Source organism: Hakea prostrata, chromosome 4 (genome assembly GCF_041222555.1).
Source record: "Hakea prostrata isolate BN-2017 chromosome 4, UWA_Hpros_2, whole genome shotgun sequence".
NCBI classification, from domain to species: domain Eukaryota; kingdom Viridiplantae; phylum Streptophyta; class Magnoliopsida; order Proteales; family Proteaceae; genus Hakea; species Hakea prostrata.
The window spans coordinates 35960247-35972540 of record NC_142603.1 but is presented as its reverse complement, the minus strand read 5'-3'; the positions used below and the strand labels follow the sequence as shown (position 1 = coordinate 35972540).

The window sequence follows — 12294 nt, the reverse complement described above, 5'->3', positions numbered from 1 at the left end:
GTGTTGTGTTTTATGCTAGAATAGTTGAACTCATCCTTGTATATATTGTCTCTAGTTTAATGGCTGCTACCAAGAGCATAGTTGCTAACGTCATGAAAAGAGATAAACTAAATGAGAGGAATTATGACCTCTGGCACCGAAAGGTGCAATATCTCCTGGAAGAGCAGGACATGCTGGAAACCATAAACCAGACCATGTCCCCACCTGAGGAAGGTACCACTGCACATCGTAGGGACCTTGAGCTATACAATTCCTGGAAGAAGGAAAGACCGGGTAGTTAAGATTACTATCCTAAGCTCCATGAGGGATGATCTGATCTTCGTTTTGAGAAGCATAGGACTGCAAAGTCTTTGTGCGAGGTAGTGAAGTTCCAATATAGAGGGACTTCCACCACAAGAGGCCACCAGCTCGGACTCACTTTTGATGATTGTCAGATGCACCAGGGTCACACTATGAGGCAGCATAACCATCATGTCCAACATGATTAGTGAGTTGAGTGCATGTGGGCGCCAAAAGACTGATGAGGAGCAAGTCTCTGCAATCATCAGGTCATTGCCTAAGACTTGGGAGCATATGAAGATCTTCTTGACTCATACTGATGAGGTCAAGACTTTTGATCAGGCTGCCAAGCACCTTGAGCTGGAGGAGGATTGGATGTTGGCTAATGCTCCTCACACTGAAGTACTTGCTGCTGAAGCTAGCACTAGTAAGAGTGGAGGCTTTAAGCACAAGAAGGAGAAAGTTCAACCTCAGCGATCCAAGCAAAGTAACCAACATGGGAACAGAAACAAAAGTGGCCCCAAGCGTTCAAGGGGGACTAGTGTTAGCAAGAAGAAATCGTCATTGATTTGCTTCAACTATTGAAAGCCTGGTGATTTTGCTTGTGATTGCACTAAGCAGGAGGTATGTATTGTGTGTTATACCTCATCTTGTTATGTAACAAGTTCTATTATGCTTGTTGAACTAAATCCTTTGTGGATTGTTGATTCAGGTGCGATAGAACACATAACAAGGGAACGCTCGAGCTTCATGAAATACCGCCGTGTTCCAAGAGGAAGCATAAGAATAAGGATGGGGGAACAGCTCAAGTGTGAAGGTTCATGGCATTGGCACATGCAAATTAGTTTTGCGAGGTGGCCGGACGCTGTTACTCCATGATGTGTTGTATGCTCCAAAAATTCGGCGGAATCTTGTTTCTGTTATTTTTCTTATGAGACATGGTTTTAGAGTTGTATTTGAGAACTATTCTTTGGTTTTGTATCTAGGTGATACAGTTTATGGTTATGGTTTTCTTTAGAATGGTTTTATTGTATTGGATATAATTGATAATTTATCTAATTCTAGTAATGCTTTTTTTTCGCCAAAATACTCGTGTATTGATTCTAATATGTGGCATGCTAGACTAGAACATATTGGCTTAGATAGGATGAACAGGTTGGCAAGAGAATGTCTCTTAGGCCAAGGTTCACTCTTTGATTTGCCAACCTGGGAGTCATGTCTAGCAAAAAAAAGCAACTAGAAAACCATTCAAAAAGGCTTTGAGAGCCTCTCTTCCTCTATAACTTATTCATTCAAATGTACGTGGACCCATGAATGTGCATACTAGAAAAGGATAGGCTTATTTCCTCACATTCATAGATGACTATACACGATATGGTCATAGTTATCTAATTTCTCATAAGTCAAAAGCTCTAGAATGTTGTAAGAAATTCATGAGCTTAGTTGAGAATCAGTTAGATAAAAGGATTAAAACTCTTAAAACGGATAGAGGTAGAGAGTATCTCTCCAATATGTTCAAAGGGTTGGGTGATGAAAAGGGGATATCTAGGCAACTTACTATTCCAGGGACTCCACAGCAAAATGGGGTTGCTGAGGGGAAGAATAGAACCTTGCTAGACATGGTGAGATCCATGATGGTGCAAGCAAACCTACCCATCTCTTATTGGGGAGATGCTTTGCTGATGGCCTATACCCTCAATCGAGTTCCAACCAAATCGGTTCCTTCCACACCATATGAGTTGTAGACCGGAAGGAAGCCAGATTTGAGTTACTTGCATGCATGGGGATGTGCAGCATATGTTCACTCTACTTCTCACCAATATGGGAAGCTTGGACCCAGAGGAAGAAAGTGTATCTTTGTAAGATATTCTGAACTCTCAAAGGGCCATGTCTTTATTGGACTAGATGAGAGTGAGAGGAGAACGAAACTTGAGTCTAGGGATGCAACATTCTTGGAGAATGATTTTCCATCTCTTTCAGGAGTTAACAAAGAATCATCAGAATTCTTTGAGATACAAGATAGTGATTTTGTCACTCCAGGGATTCAGACTCTGGATAATGAACCTGAGGTTCATCCAGAAGATCCTAGTAGGAGTGGGAGTACATATGTGATAGCTATCTCAGACGGTGAGAAATCTAACATGCACTTGTGTCGTAGTGGGTGCGGGCTAGTTCATCGTCGACGTTTTGACATAGAGGATGAAGCCTAGATGGTAACTCCTAAAGAGACCAACTATGAGATGACTCCAATCGATGAGCATGAACCAAAGAGTGTGCAAGAAGCTCTTGTGGGGACAAGCTCAAAGGAATGGTTGACAGCGATAAAGGAAGAGTTGGAGTCGATGAAAGTTAATCATGTCTGGGGCTTGGTTGACTTACCGTCGGGCCGAAAGGCAATTGGGGACAAATGGGTTCTCAAGATCAAGAGAAAGGCATATGGAACTATTGAGAGATTCAAGGCTCGTTTAGTGGCTGAGGGCTACACCTAACGAGAGGGCGTTGATTATGAGGGAACTTTTTCCGCTGTGGTTAGGTTTGCCTCCATTCGCCTTATACTAGCCATTGTTGCTCAATTGGACTTGGAGCTTTATCAGATGGATGTAAAAACTGCTTTTCTCAATGGAGAACTTGAGGAAGAGATCTATATGAATGAACCTCAGGCTTTGAAGCTAATGGACTTGAGCGCAAAGTGTGCACGCTCAAGAAGTCTATATATGGCTTAAAGCAAGCATCTAGACAGTGGAATATACGCTTCCACCAAGCTATGATGGAAAATGGGTTTTCCTTTCTTGAGGAAGACCATTGTGTTTGCACCAAGAGATCTAATGGTAATTATGTCATTCTGACACTGTACGTGGATGACATACTCATGGCCAGCAATAGCAAGGAGCTATTGGAAACCATTAAGAAATGGTTGTCCTCCGTATTTGATATGAAGGACATGGGTGAAGCAAGCTATGTCTTGGTGTCAAGATTGTTAGAAATAGGCAAAAGAGATTACTGGGTTTATCTCAAGAGACCTATATTGACAATGTCTTGACTAGATACCAAATGCACAATTGCAAACCAATTGATACTCCAGTGGAGAAGGGTTTGCATTTGAGCCTTGATATGGGTCCTAAGACTCCAGAGGAGAAAACCAAGATGGAAAGAGTTCCATATTCCAGTGCAGTGGGTAGCTTTATGTACGCTATGATGTGTACTAGGCCAGATATTTGTTATGCAATGGGTTTGGTTAGTCGGTACCAATCAAACCCAGACATAGAGCACTGGAAAGTGGTCAAGAAGATATTGAGATATTTCAGAGGAATGAGTAACTACATGTTGTGTTACCAAGGATTGGATTTGCAGTAATTGGCTATAGCGATGCTGACTGGGCTGGAGTCATTGATGAGTGCAAATTGACCTTTGGATATGGTTTCTTGCTGAATGGCGGGGACATTTCATGGTGTAGCAAGAAGCAAACTTTGTATTACACTCTCGACCATGGAAGCAGAGTATGTGGCATTGCTCAACTGCAGTTCAAGAGGCTATTTGGTTGAGGAGATTCCTACAACATACTGGATTTGTGATTACATCCAAAGAGGTTCCCCTTGTCTACTGTGATAGTACGGCAGCTCTTAGCTATGTCAAGGACCCCAAGTATCATAGAAAGACCAAATATATATAGTTAAGATATCATTTTATTAGAGACATTATATCAATGAAGAAAGTTGTACTTAAGCACATATCTACTAGTCAAATGGTAGCTGACCCTTTTACCAAACCTATTGTAACAACCCCCGTATTTCTAACCCGAAATCCGTATTGCAGGTCTGATAACTCGAAGGTCAAACCGGGTTAAGTTGTGGAGTGTCCGAATAGAAGTCTATGATCCATACCCATAACCTATGGATCTGGATTCTCTTGTTGAAGAACCTGCCTTACTGGGAAGTGGGATCTCTGGTAGAAGGAAAGTGGTAATTGGAGATGTCCGGAATGAAGGTAAGACCTCTTCCATGCGTTGATTAGGGTTAGGTTGAGGCTGGGAGTCAACCCCTTGAGCAAAGCACCCAAGTACAATAATGTACTAGGGGGCGGTTGCTTAAGGTGGTTGATTGGCCCAATCAACCGCCCCAAGCAACAGCCATGGTCTGCTTGCGGGATTTTGCCCTAATTTGCCCCCTGTCCTCTATAAATAGAAAATCCCGTGTTTTTAACTCATTATTATATTCAGGATTGCTGCTATGGACATCTTGGATGCAAAGAACATGTGTTGGAAGGTAAGGAAAGCGTGGATTGCTATTTGGATCTATTTCCCTTGTCTGTTTGCAAATCTGGTTATGGTAAGTGAATCGCCTTCACTCCTTTCCCTTCTTTCAAATTTGGATTGGTGTTGGATTCATTTCCATCATGTTCGAGTGACCTAATTATGATTGGCTGGTTACCCTAATCAATGTGTTTGAGAAGATCCTTTCCAAAAATGAATCCCTACATTCGAATAAAGGATGGATCTAATCAAGGGAGATGATTTGGGTTATGTATCTGTATCAATTTTAGGTTGTTGATTTGCACCTTTGTTATAGATTAATTAAGAATGAAATTCGAACATAGATCATCCCAAAACGGATTGAAATCAGATGATCAAAAGTCTGAATTTCGGAGTTGGAAAACTATCTGTAACAAGGGCGGTCGCTTGTTGAGGTCGCTTGACCCAAGCAACCGGCTGGTTCATAGTAGCTGTGTGAAGTTGTTTGTTGCTCTGATTCGACTCATGACTCTTGTGTATTTTTGTAAACCTATATTTAGGTGTTCTTTGAGTCTACTGAAGGCCCTATAATTGTGATTGGATTGCACTTTAGTAAGCTTTTACTTAATTACAGGTAAGGACATACATTATTATCTTACGCAATTACATATACATGATGAATCCGCTGCTTTCTTTACGATTATTTAATCATGTATCTTGATGTAACTGTATAAAGTGTGTTGATCCTATTGTATACTTTCTGTTTGTGATGTTCTTTTATGTACTTTATCATTTATGATATTGAACAACTGGTTGTGGTATGATGGTGAATGATGTAGTGTAGTTGTGATCGAAAGGGTTCCATTGGGATATCTTAGCTTGAGATATTAGAGGGTTGTGGTATGGGATACATGCTCACTGATGCCTCCAGTACTATCATGACTACTAGATGACATACCTAGGGAGTCTAGAATTGCATGGCTAGGTACCCCACATACTACTACCCTTTCGGTAGGGGAATTGGAGCCAGATGACCCGTGACAATGGTAATGTGACTGTTTCATCCTACAACGGTAACCAGTCCGTGCAAGGATTCAGTGGTCCACTATTGTTCATGCGATGGTAGGGTTGCATATGTTAGGGTTGGCCTCATAGACTTCCAAGGAGCGGACCGGGTGTCGTGAGAAGTCATGAGAGCATCCGCCCCAATAATATGTGAATGACCATAGGGTTAGGGAATAGAGTCTAACAACGGTAGCCAGTCCATGAGGGTTCTCATTCCTAAGTTGTGAAGGATATGGAACCGAGTTGGTTGGTGCCATAGGGGAAGTATCTGGACTTCATGTAGTATGTTACCAGTATGACTTGCATTGGATTAGAAACCCCGACATGCACCAGTACTCATTGCCAATGGTCGTGGTAATAGAGTGTTGAATTAATCCCCAACCATGGATTACCTAGTGTGGACTTTACCCCTTTACTCAGGATCCCAACAGAGGTAACCAGTCCGTGAGGGATCAGAGTGACTAGACCTACCCAGAGGAGGGCTGGTGTTATATCTTAAAGCATGTCAACTATCTAGAGACTTGCATAGTTAGATCCTAGTAGCATTCATATTATTGCATATCATTCCCATCATATAAGCATTGCTGGTTGTGTTGATGTCACATCCACCCAGCCGGTACCCTAATTGGCATACCCGGGAGTGTGATCCACAGCCCCGAAGATCAAGTATCTAGGAAATCATCCTCCCACATGTACAATAACATAATCATAAACAGGAATAATCAAGGTTTTAAATATTATAAACAAAATATTTAAAATCAAGAAATGAATAATTAATATAATCAGAGTGCGGAAAATGATACCAGATATCCGAAGATATCAAAATAGAGTAGAGAGAGGCGGAAACTCACTCCACAGATACAGTGGAACGTAGTATGTAAGTCTAAAAGGAATAACAACTGAAACAAAAGAGAATGAGAAAGACAAACTAAACTTAAGAGTTTTCTATCCTATAGATGACATCTTCAAAATAGTGGATTTCATCTGTCACATCCACCCATCCGGTACCCTACTTGGCATACCCGAGTGTGTGATCCACAGCCCTGAAGATCAAGTATTGAGGTAATCAACCTCCCACATAGACAATAACATAATCATGAACAATAATAATCAATGTGCGAAAGATAAACAAAAGATCCAAATAAGGAAAGATTAAATCATATATCATCAGAGTATGAAAGACAACCAGAATGTCTAAATCAAAAAGTAAAGTGAGGCAGAATCCCACTCTACAACCAGCGGAAAGTAGATCACAAATCAAAAGAAAGATTACAATTGTTTCTAAGATAAGAAAGAAATAACGAACTAAACTAAAGTCTATTCTATCTTATAAAGAACGTCTTCATAAACATAGACTTCATCAACGACGCTCAGACGTTCCCACTCCACAGTAGGGCTAATCCTGGTAACAAGCAAAACCACTTGAGGAATCCTCAATGTAATCTTCATGGTTGCCAGCACCTTGTATGAAGTACGCCTCTTCAGTTTGTGCTTCCTCATATTGACTTTCATAGTCATCAGTACCTGTAGAGTAATCTAACAAAACATTGTACAAAAGGAATGAGTTTCAAAGAAACTTAGTAAGGCAGTTATTCCATAACAACACAAATGGCAGGATTTCAAAGCAAAGTAAAATGCTATATGATATGAAACACATGATGCAATATGATTCTAACTCTATATATGCTGGTCTCTATTGGCAGACATGCTTTAAGTCATAGCACCGTACTTGATCGTGTCGCTAACCAATCAAAAATAAAATCCTATACTAATCTAGCAAGCAGAAAGTATGGGGTCGAACTATGGGGAACTAAAAGGCTAAGTTACTAAGATTGAATTTAACAAAACTAAATTTAAACTAAATCTATTAATTAATGCAAAAACTTAAACTATGAATATGTGAAGATCTTTGGGATTTCGAATCCCCAATGCTTTTCTTTAACCGATATAACTCTACACTTCAAAGCAAATTAGGGATGGTCTTCCTAGGTATGCCTTATCTTCGCAAGACTATCGTCCTTCGCAGAAGCTTGGCACGCTTAGTTCGTTGAGTTATAAAACATCTTTGGCCAAACTCAAACACAATCAACTAGAAGAGATAGAACAATCAAATTAATGAAATAAGCATGGTTCATCTACATCCCAAAGAAAAGAACTAGCTACTCATTATCATAAAGTTCATAAGAAAAATAAAGATGAAACATAGGGAGAGAGAGAGAGATGTGGTTTTCTTCTTCAGCAATGAGAGAGATGAGAGCCGCATTCGCCGTCTTCTTTTGTGATTGGCTTCTCTTTTATGTCTCCCGTACACAATGAATCCCTTCTCTTTACCCGTAGGTTCGACCTTTATTCTTTCGAAATTTGGGAAAACTCAAAACTGGAAAGTTGTAGATATTTTCAATATCGTTTCATAAAATCTTGAATCATCGAAATACAAGCTCATACGAGAGAGATATGCCCAAAATAATGAAGGTAGGTCTGTTTACCCGATTTTCAGATTTATTACCAATTTTGTTCCTTAGACCTCCACCTATTTCCAATTTGGCTAAGATCTCACTTTTCATGATTTCTTGAGCAACAAGATTGAATACCATGATTTAAAATCCACCAATATCTAATATATTTGCCAACTTTACTCCATATTATCTCTAATATCCAAAATCTCTTTATTCCTGAAAAATACACAAAAATACTCAATTAGATCTCTTTAATTAAATAAGTATGGGGAATTAAATCAAATAAATAATGGTAAATGCATGCTTATCAAATATCCCCACACTTGAGTGTTTGCTAGTCCTCGAGCAAAAAAAAAAAACTAATACAGAAAATAAATAAAGAAAAACCTAACTCACTTTCGTAGGAATCACGGTTGCACTTAGCATGTGCAACAAGCCTTTAAACCCCTAGGTTACCCTAGTGGACGAGTTGTGTCTCGTGAGTGTTTGCAGAGAATATACACACAAAATTCTTAAGTGCTCTTCTAATTATTTTGGCAGTAGTAAGAGTAGAAAGATAGATTCCAAGACAAAGACATTCCACTAAAGATTAAAGGGAATATAGGCACCCCCACACTTAAGCTCTTACACCCTCTCTTGAGTCTAGCTCTAGGCAAACAATTCAATCGAGAAGTCTCTTCTTATCTTCAGTCTACCAGTTCACCCTCAGATAAGACTAAACTATATACCAAATAATACCAAGAACTCAAGATCTAAGCAATATTGACCTTCTTAGACATTTCACCTTTATAAGCACATTAATTCACTTCTTTCTTTAATTATCACAGTTCTAGTCCGTGCAATGTCTTGCCTTTTAAGCTTTCTACATGGCCTATGTAACGAGTGTTGGGTCAGCCGCTCTCAAGTCAGATGGCTTTAAGGGACTACGTGTAGAATACCCCTCGAACTTACTTACTCAAGCCAACTAGGCTACAGGCCAAGACTAGACCAAAGACACCCCAACTGTTTGACGCGAAGCACGATGTTGGTGACACCAAGACCCGGTTACTAAGAAGGAGGTCTAACCTTTAAACTTCAGCATTTTTTTTCTTTTTCTTTTTTTCACATTATACTTCAATTTACTTCACATTTAATAGTCTAAAATCAATCTCAACTTGTCACCATAAGCACAAGGCAATACAAGATAACTAGATGGTCAAACCTTTTGGACTACCTGGAATTCCTATTTTCCGATTCAACCTCGGTCTCAAAATGTAAAACCCATTACTATTCTCTCAAGAGGGTGTTCATTACATCAGATGGGATTTCTAAAACACTTAAACACTCATTTTGTATCTAAGCAAGGAATTAAAACATTTATCTTACCAAAGCCAGAAAAAATTGGGCACTTTTTATCTTTGTGACAATGCTCTACCAACTATCAACAAGTCTTACTTGAGTTGACACCCCCCCCCCCCAACACTTAAATTATGCAATGACCTATAGAAGCAAATAGAGGAAAGAGTGTACCCGATGTTTGAACTCATGATAGAGCACGCAACAGTAAAACCTAACAACAAACAAAGAAAATAAAGGAAAAAAAACAAGAAATAATATCTAAACATATGGCTTGCCTCCCATAAAGCGCTAAGTTTAGAGTCTTCAGCCAGACTCAGTAAGAAGCAGCCAATGGAGGTGGAAGCTCAAATCTAAATGTGAATGGTGACTGCTCCAAAGAAGTGGAAGAGTCCAACAATGTGTTGACTTCCTCAATATTTAGGTTAGATTCCCCAAATGGCAAGTAATGTTGTAGGGGATCATCAATAAGCATGTTTGGAATATAATCAACCACTACCTCATTAATAAAGTTAATTGCAAAGCACTCTTCACCCCTATTTGGGCTTAATGATTCATTCTTTCTAGAATCTGGAATTGAGGACTCAAGAGCTTCAGGGAAGGGGGCTTTGGGAGTGTAAGATTTCGGAGTAGGACCCTCTACAATCGGAATGTGCAACCCCTTACAAGGAAATTGATGGAAAATACTCACAGGTGGTGTTTCTTTACTAGGCTTGTGTGCATCATTGCCAGTCTCATGGGTCAAATCAACACCTTCTAAACTCTCAAGATCAATGGGCAATGGCTTAGGAGTAGGAAAAGGTGCATAATGTTCCTTCCCACTGCATGTCACAACAGAGATTGCTTGGACTTGTTCTTTCCTAGACCCAATTTGATGATTAGGGTTACCTATTGGTTGACTAGGTAACTGACCAACCTCCCTCCTACTGATGGCATCAGCTAGTTGACCAATTTGGATTTCCAATTTGTTAATGGATTGAGAATGGGAATGCAACAATTGAGTGTTTTGCTCTAATCCACTAAGTGCTTTTAGTACCTTATCCTCAAATGATGAAATATGTGAGGGTTGTGAAGATGATGGTTGCTCATTCATATAGGCATTTTGGTGCATATTAAATGGAGGTGGCCTATAAGGTATTTGATTAGAGGGATTGGGCATTGAGTTTCGCCATGAAAAATTAGGGTGGTTTCGCCATCCTGGGTTATAGGTATTGGAATATGGATCATTGCAAAATTTAGAGACTCCTTGGGCCAGATGTGTATGCTCCTTAACAAACTCAGGGTATTGTGTAGCCAAATAGCAATCAGTGACATGATGCGATAGGCTAGAACATAAAGCACATGCTTCAATCTGATTAGGTGGAGAGAAACTTGTAGGAAGTGGAGATGGGGTTTGTTGTCCTAATGACAAGAGATGGTCCAATTTCTTTGATAGCAAGTCAACCTTAGTGCTCATCTCAATGGTAGGATTGATCTCATAGAGACCGCTCCTCTTTGGTTGCCTAATGGATGGAATCTCATTCCTAGCTGTTGAAGCATGGTGTTGGGAGTTTTCACTAAGGGTCTCAAAAAGTTCTCATGCCTCATTCTCATTCTTGTGCATGAAAGTCCCACCACAAGGAGAATCAACCATTTGCCTATGTCAGTCTTTAAGGCCATCATAAAAGCATTGAACCAATTGCCATTTAGGAATAGCATGGTGGGGGCACGTTCTAGGTAATTCTTTTAGTCTTTCCCAAGCCTCATGAAATTGTTCTCCTTCTTGTTGGGAGAAACTCGTTATCGCTCTCCTAATGCTATTGGTACGGCCAATGGGGAAGAACTTTTTAAGGAACTCCTGTTGCATTTCTGCCCAAGTAGAAATTTTAACATTGTCCAAAAACTAAAGCCAATGCTTAGTTTTATCTTTAAGGGAGAATGGGAAAAGAAGTAACCTTAAAGCATCAACTGAGAGGTTTTGAATTTTAACCGTGGAAGACACCTCTAAAAACTCATCTAAGTGCTTATAAGGCTCTTCATTGGCATGTCCATAAAAAGATGGTAGCATTTGAATCACACTAGATTTGATCTCATATTGAGCTGCCTCTATGTTAGGCAACTTAATACAAGAAACCGGAGTATATATCGTAGGAATGAAATGCTCACTCAAGGGCCTCATTGGATGCTCATAGTTTGCCATGGTTCTTTGCCTTCTAAGGTTGGCCAAAGTCTCTTCTAACTCTAAGTCAAGTGGAGTCAACTCAGGGTTTAGGGACCGACGACCATGCATGCACACAGAAGAATAAAAAAAAGAATAAGCTAAATAAGGAAAATTAAAATAAAATAACTATAGCAAAAGGGAGAGTTTAGGACGTACCTGAAGCGCAATCCACGTGATCTTTCGAACAAAAGTTATACATGTGGGATCTGAGGGATGGGGATTTTTAAAAATTAACCTAAACAACCCAATCTAATGCAAATATTACAATTGAAAAGTCTTAAATACAATTATATCTAAGAAAGAAAAGATAACAACCTAAACTACTTATCAAATCGCTACTTTTGCAGTTACCTACAAAATAAAAGAAAAAGAGATTAGTTAAATAAGCAAAGAAAAATTAAAAATTAAAAACACTAAAATTACTCTAAAAATTATGCCTAATTGACAAAAATCAATCCTAGCAACTGTGCTTTGGTTCCCCGGCAACGGCGCCAAAATTTGATCGTGTCGCTAACCAATCAAAAATAAAATCCTATACTAATCTAGCAAGCAGAAAGTATGGGGTCGAACTATGGGGAACTAAAAGGCTAAGTTACTAAGATTGAATTTAACAAAACTAAATTTAAACTAAATCTATTAATTAATGCAAAAACTTAAACTATGAATATGTGAAGATCTTTGGGATTTCGAATCCCCAATGCTTTTCTTTAACCGATATAACTCTACACTTC

The 12294-nt window shown here is 39.4% G+C and overlaps 1 non-coding gene across 1 annotated transcript; it reads left to right on the top strand.

The window, feature by feature from the left end:
* The first annotated feature begins 11054 nt into the window (after positions 1-11054).
* On the top strand, positions 11055-11161 carry LOC149018753 (small nucleolar RNA R71). The gene has a single exon (XR_016173235.1). It is a non-coding gene; the product is annotated as a small nucleolar RNA R71 (small nucleolar RNA).
* The last annotated feature ends 1133 nt before the right edge of the window (positions 11162-12294 follow it).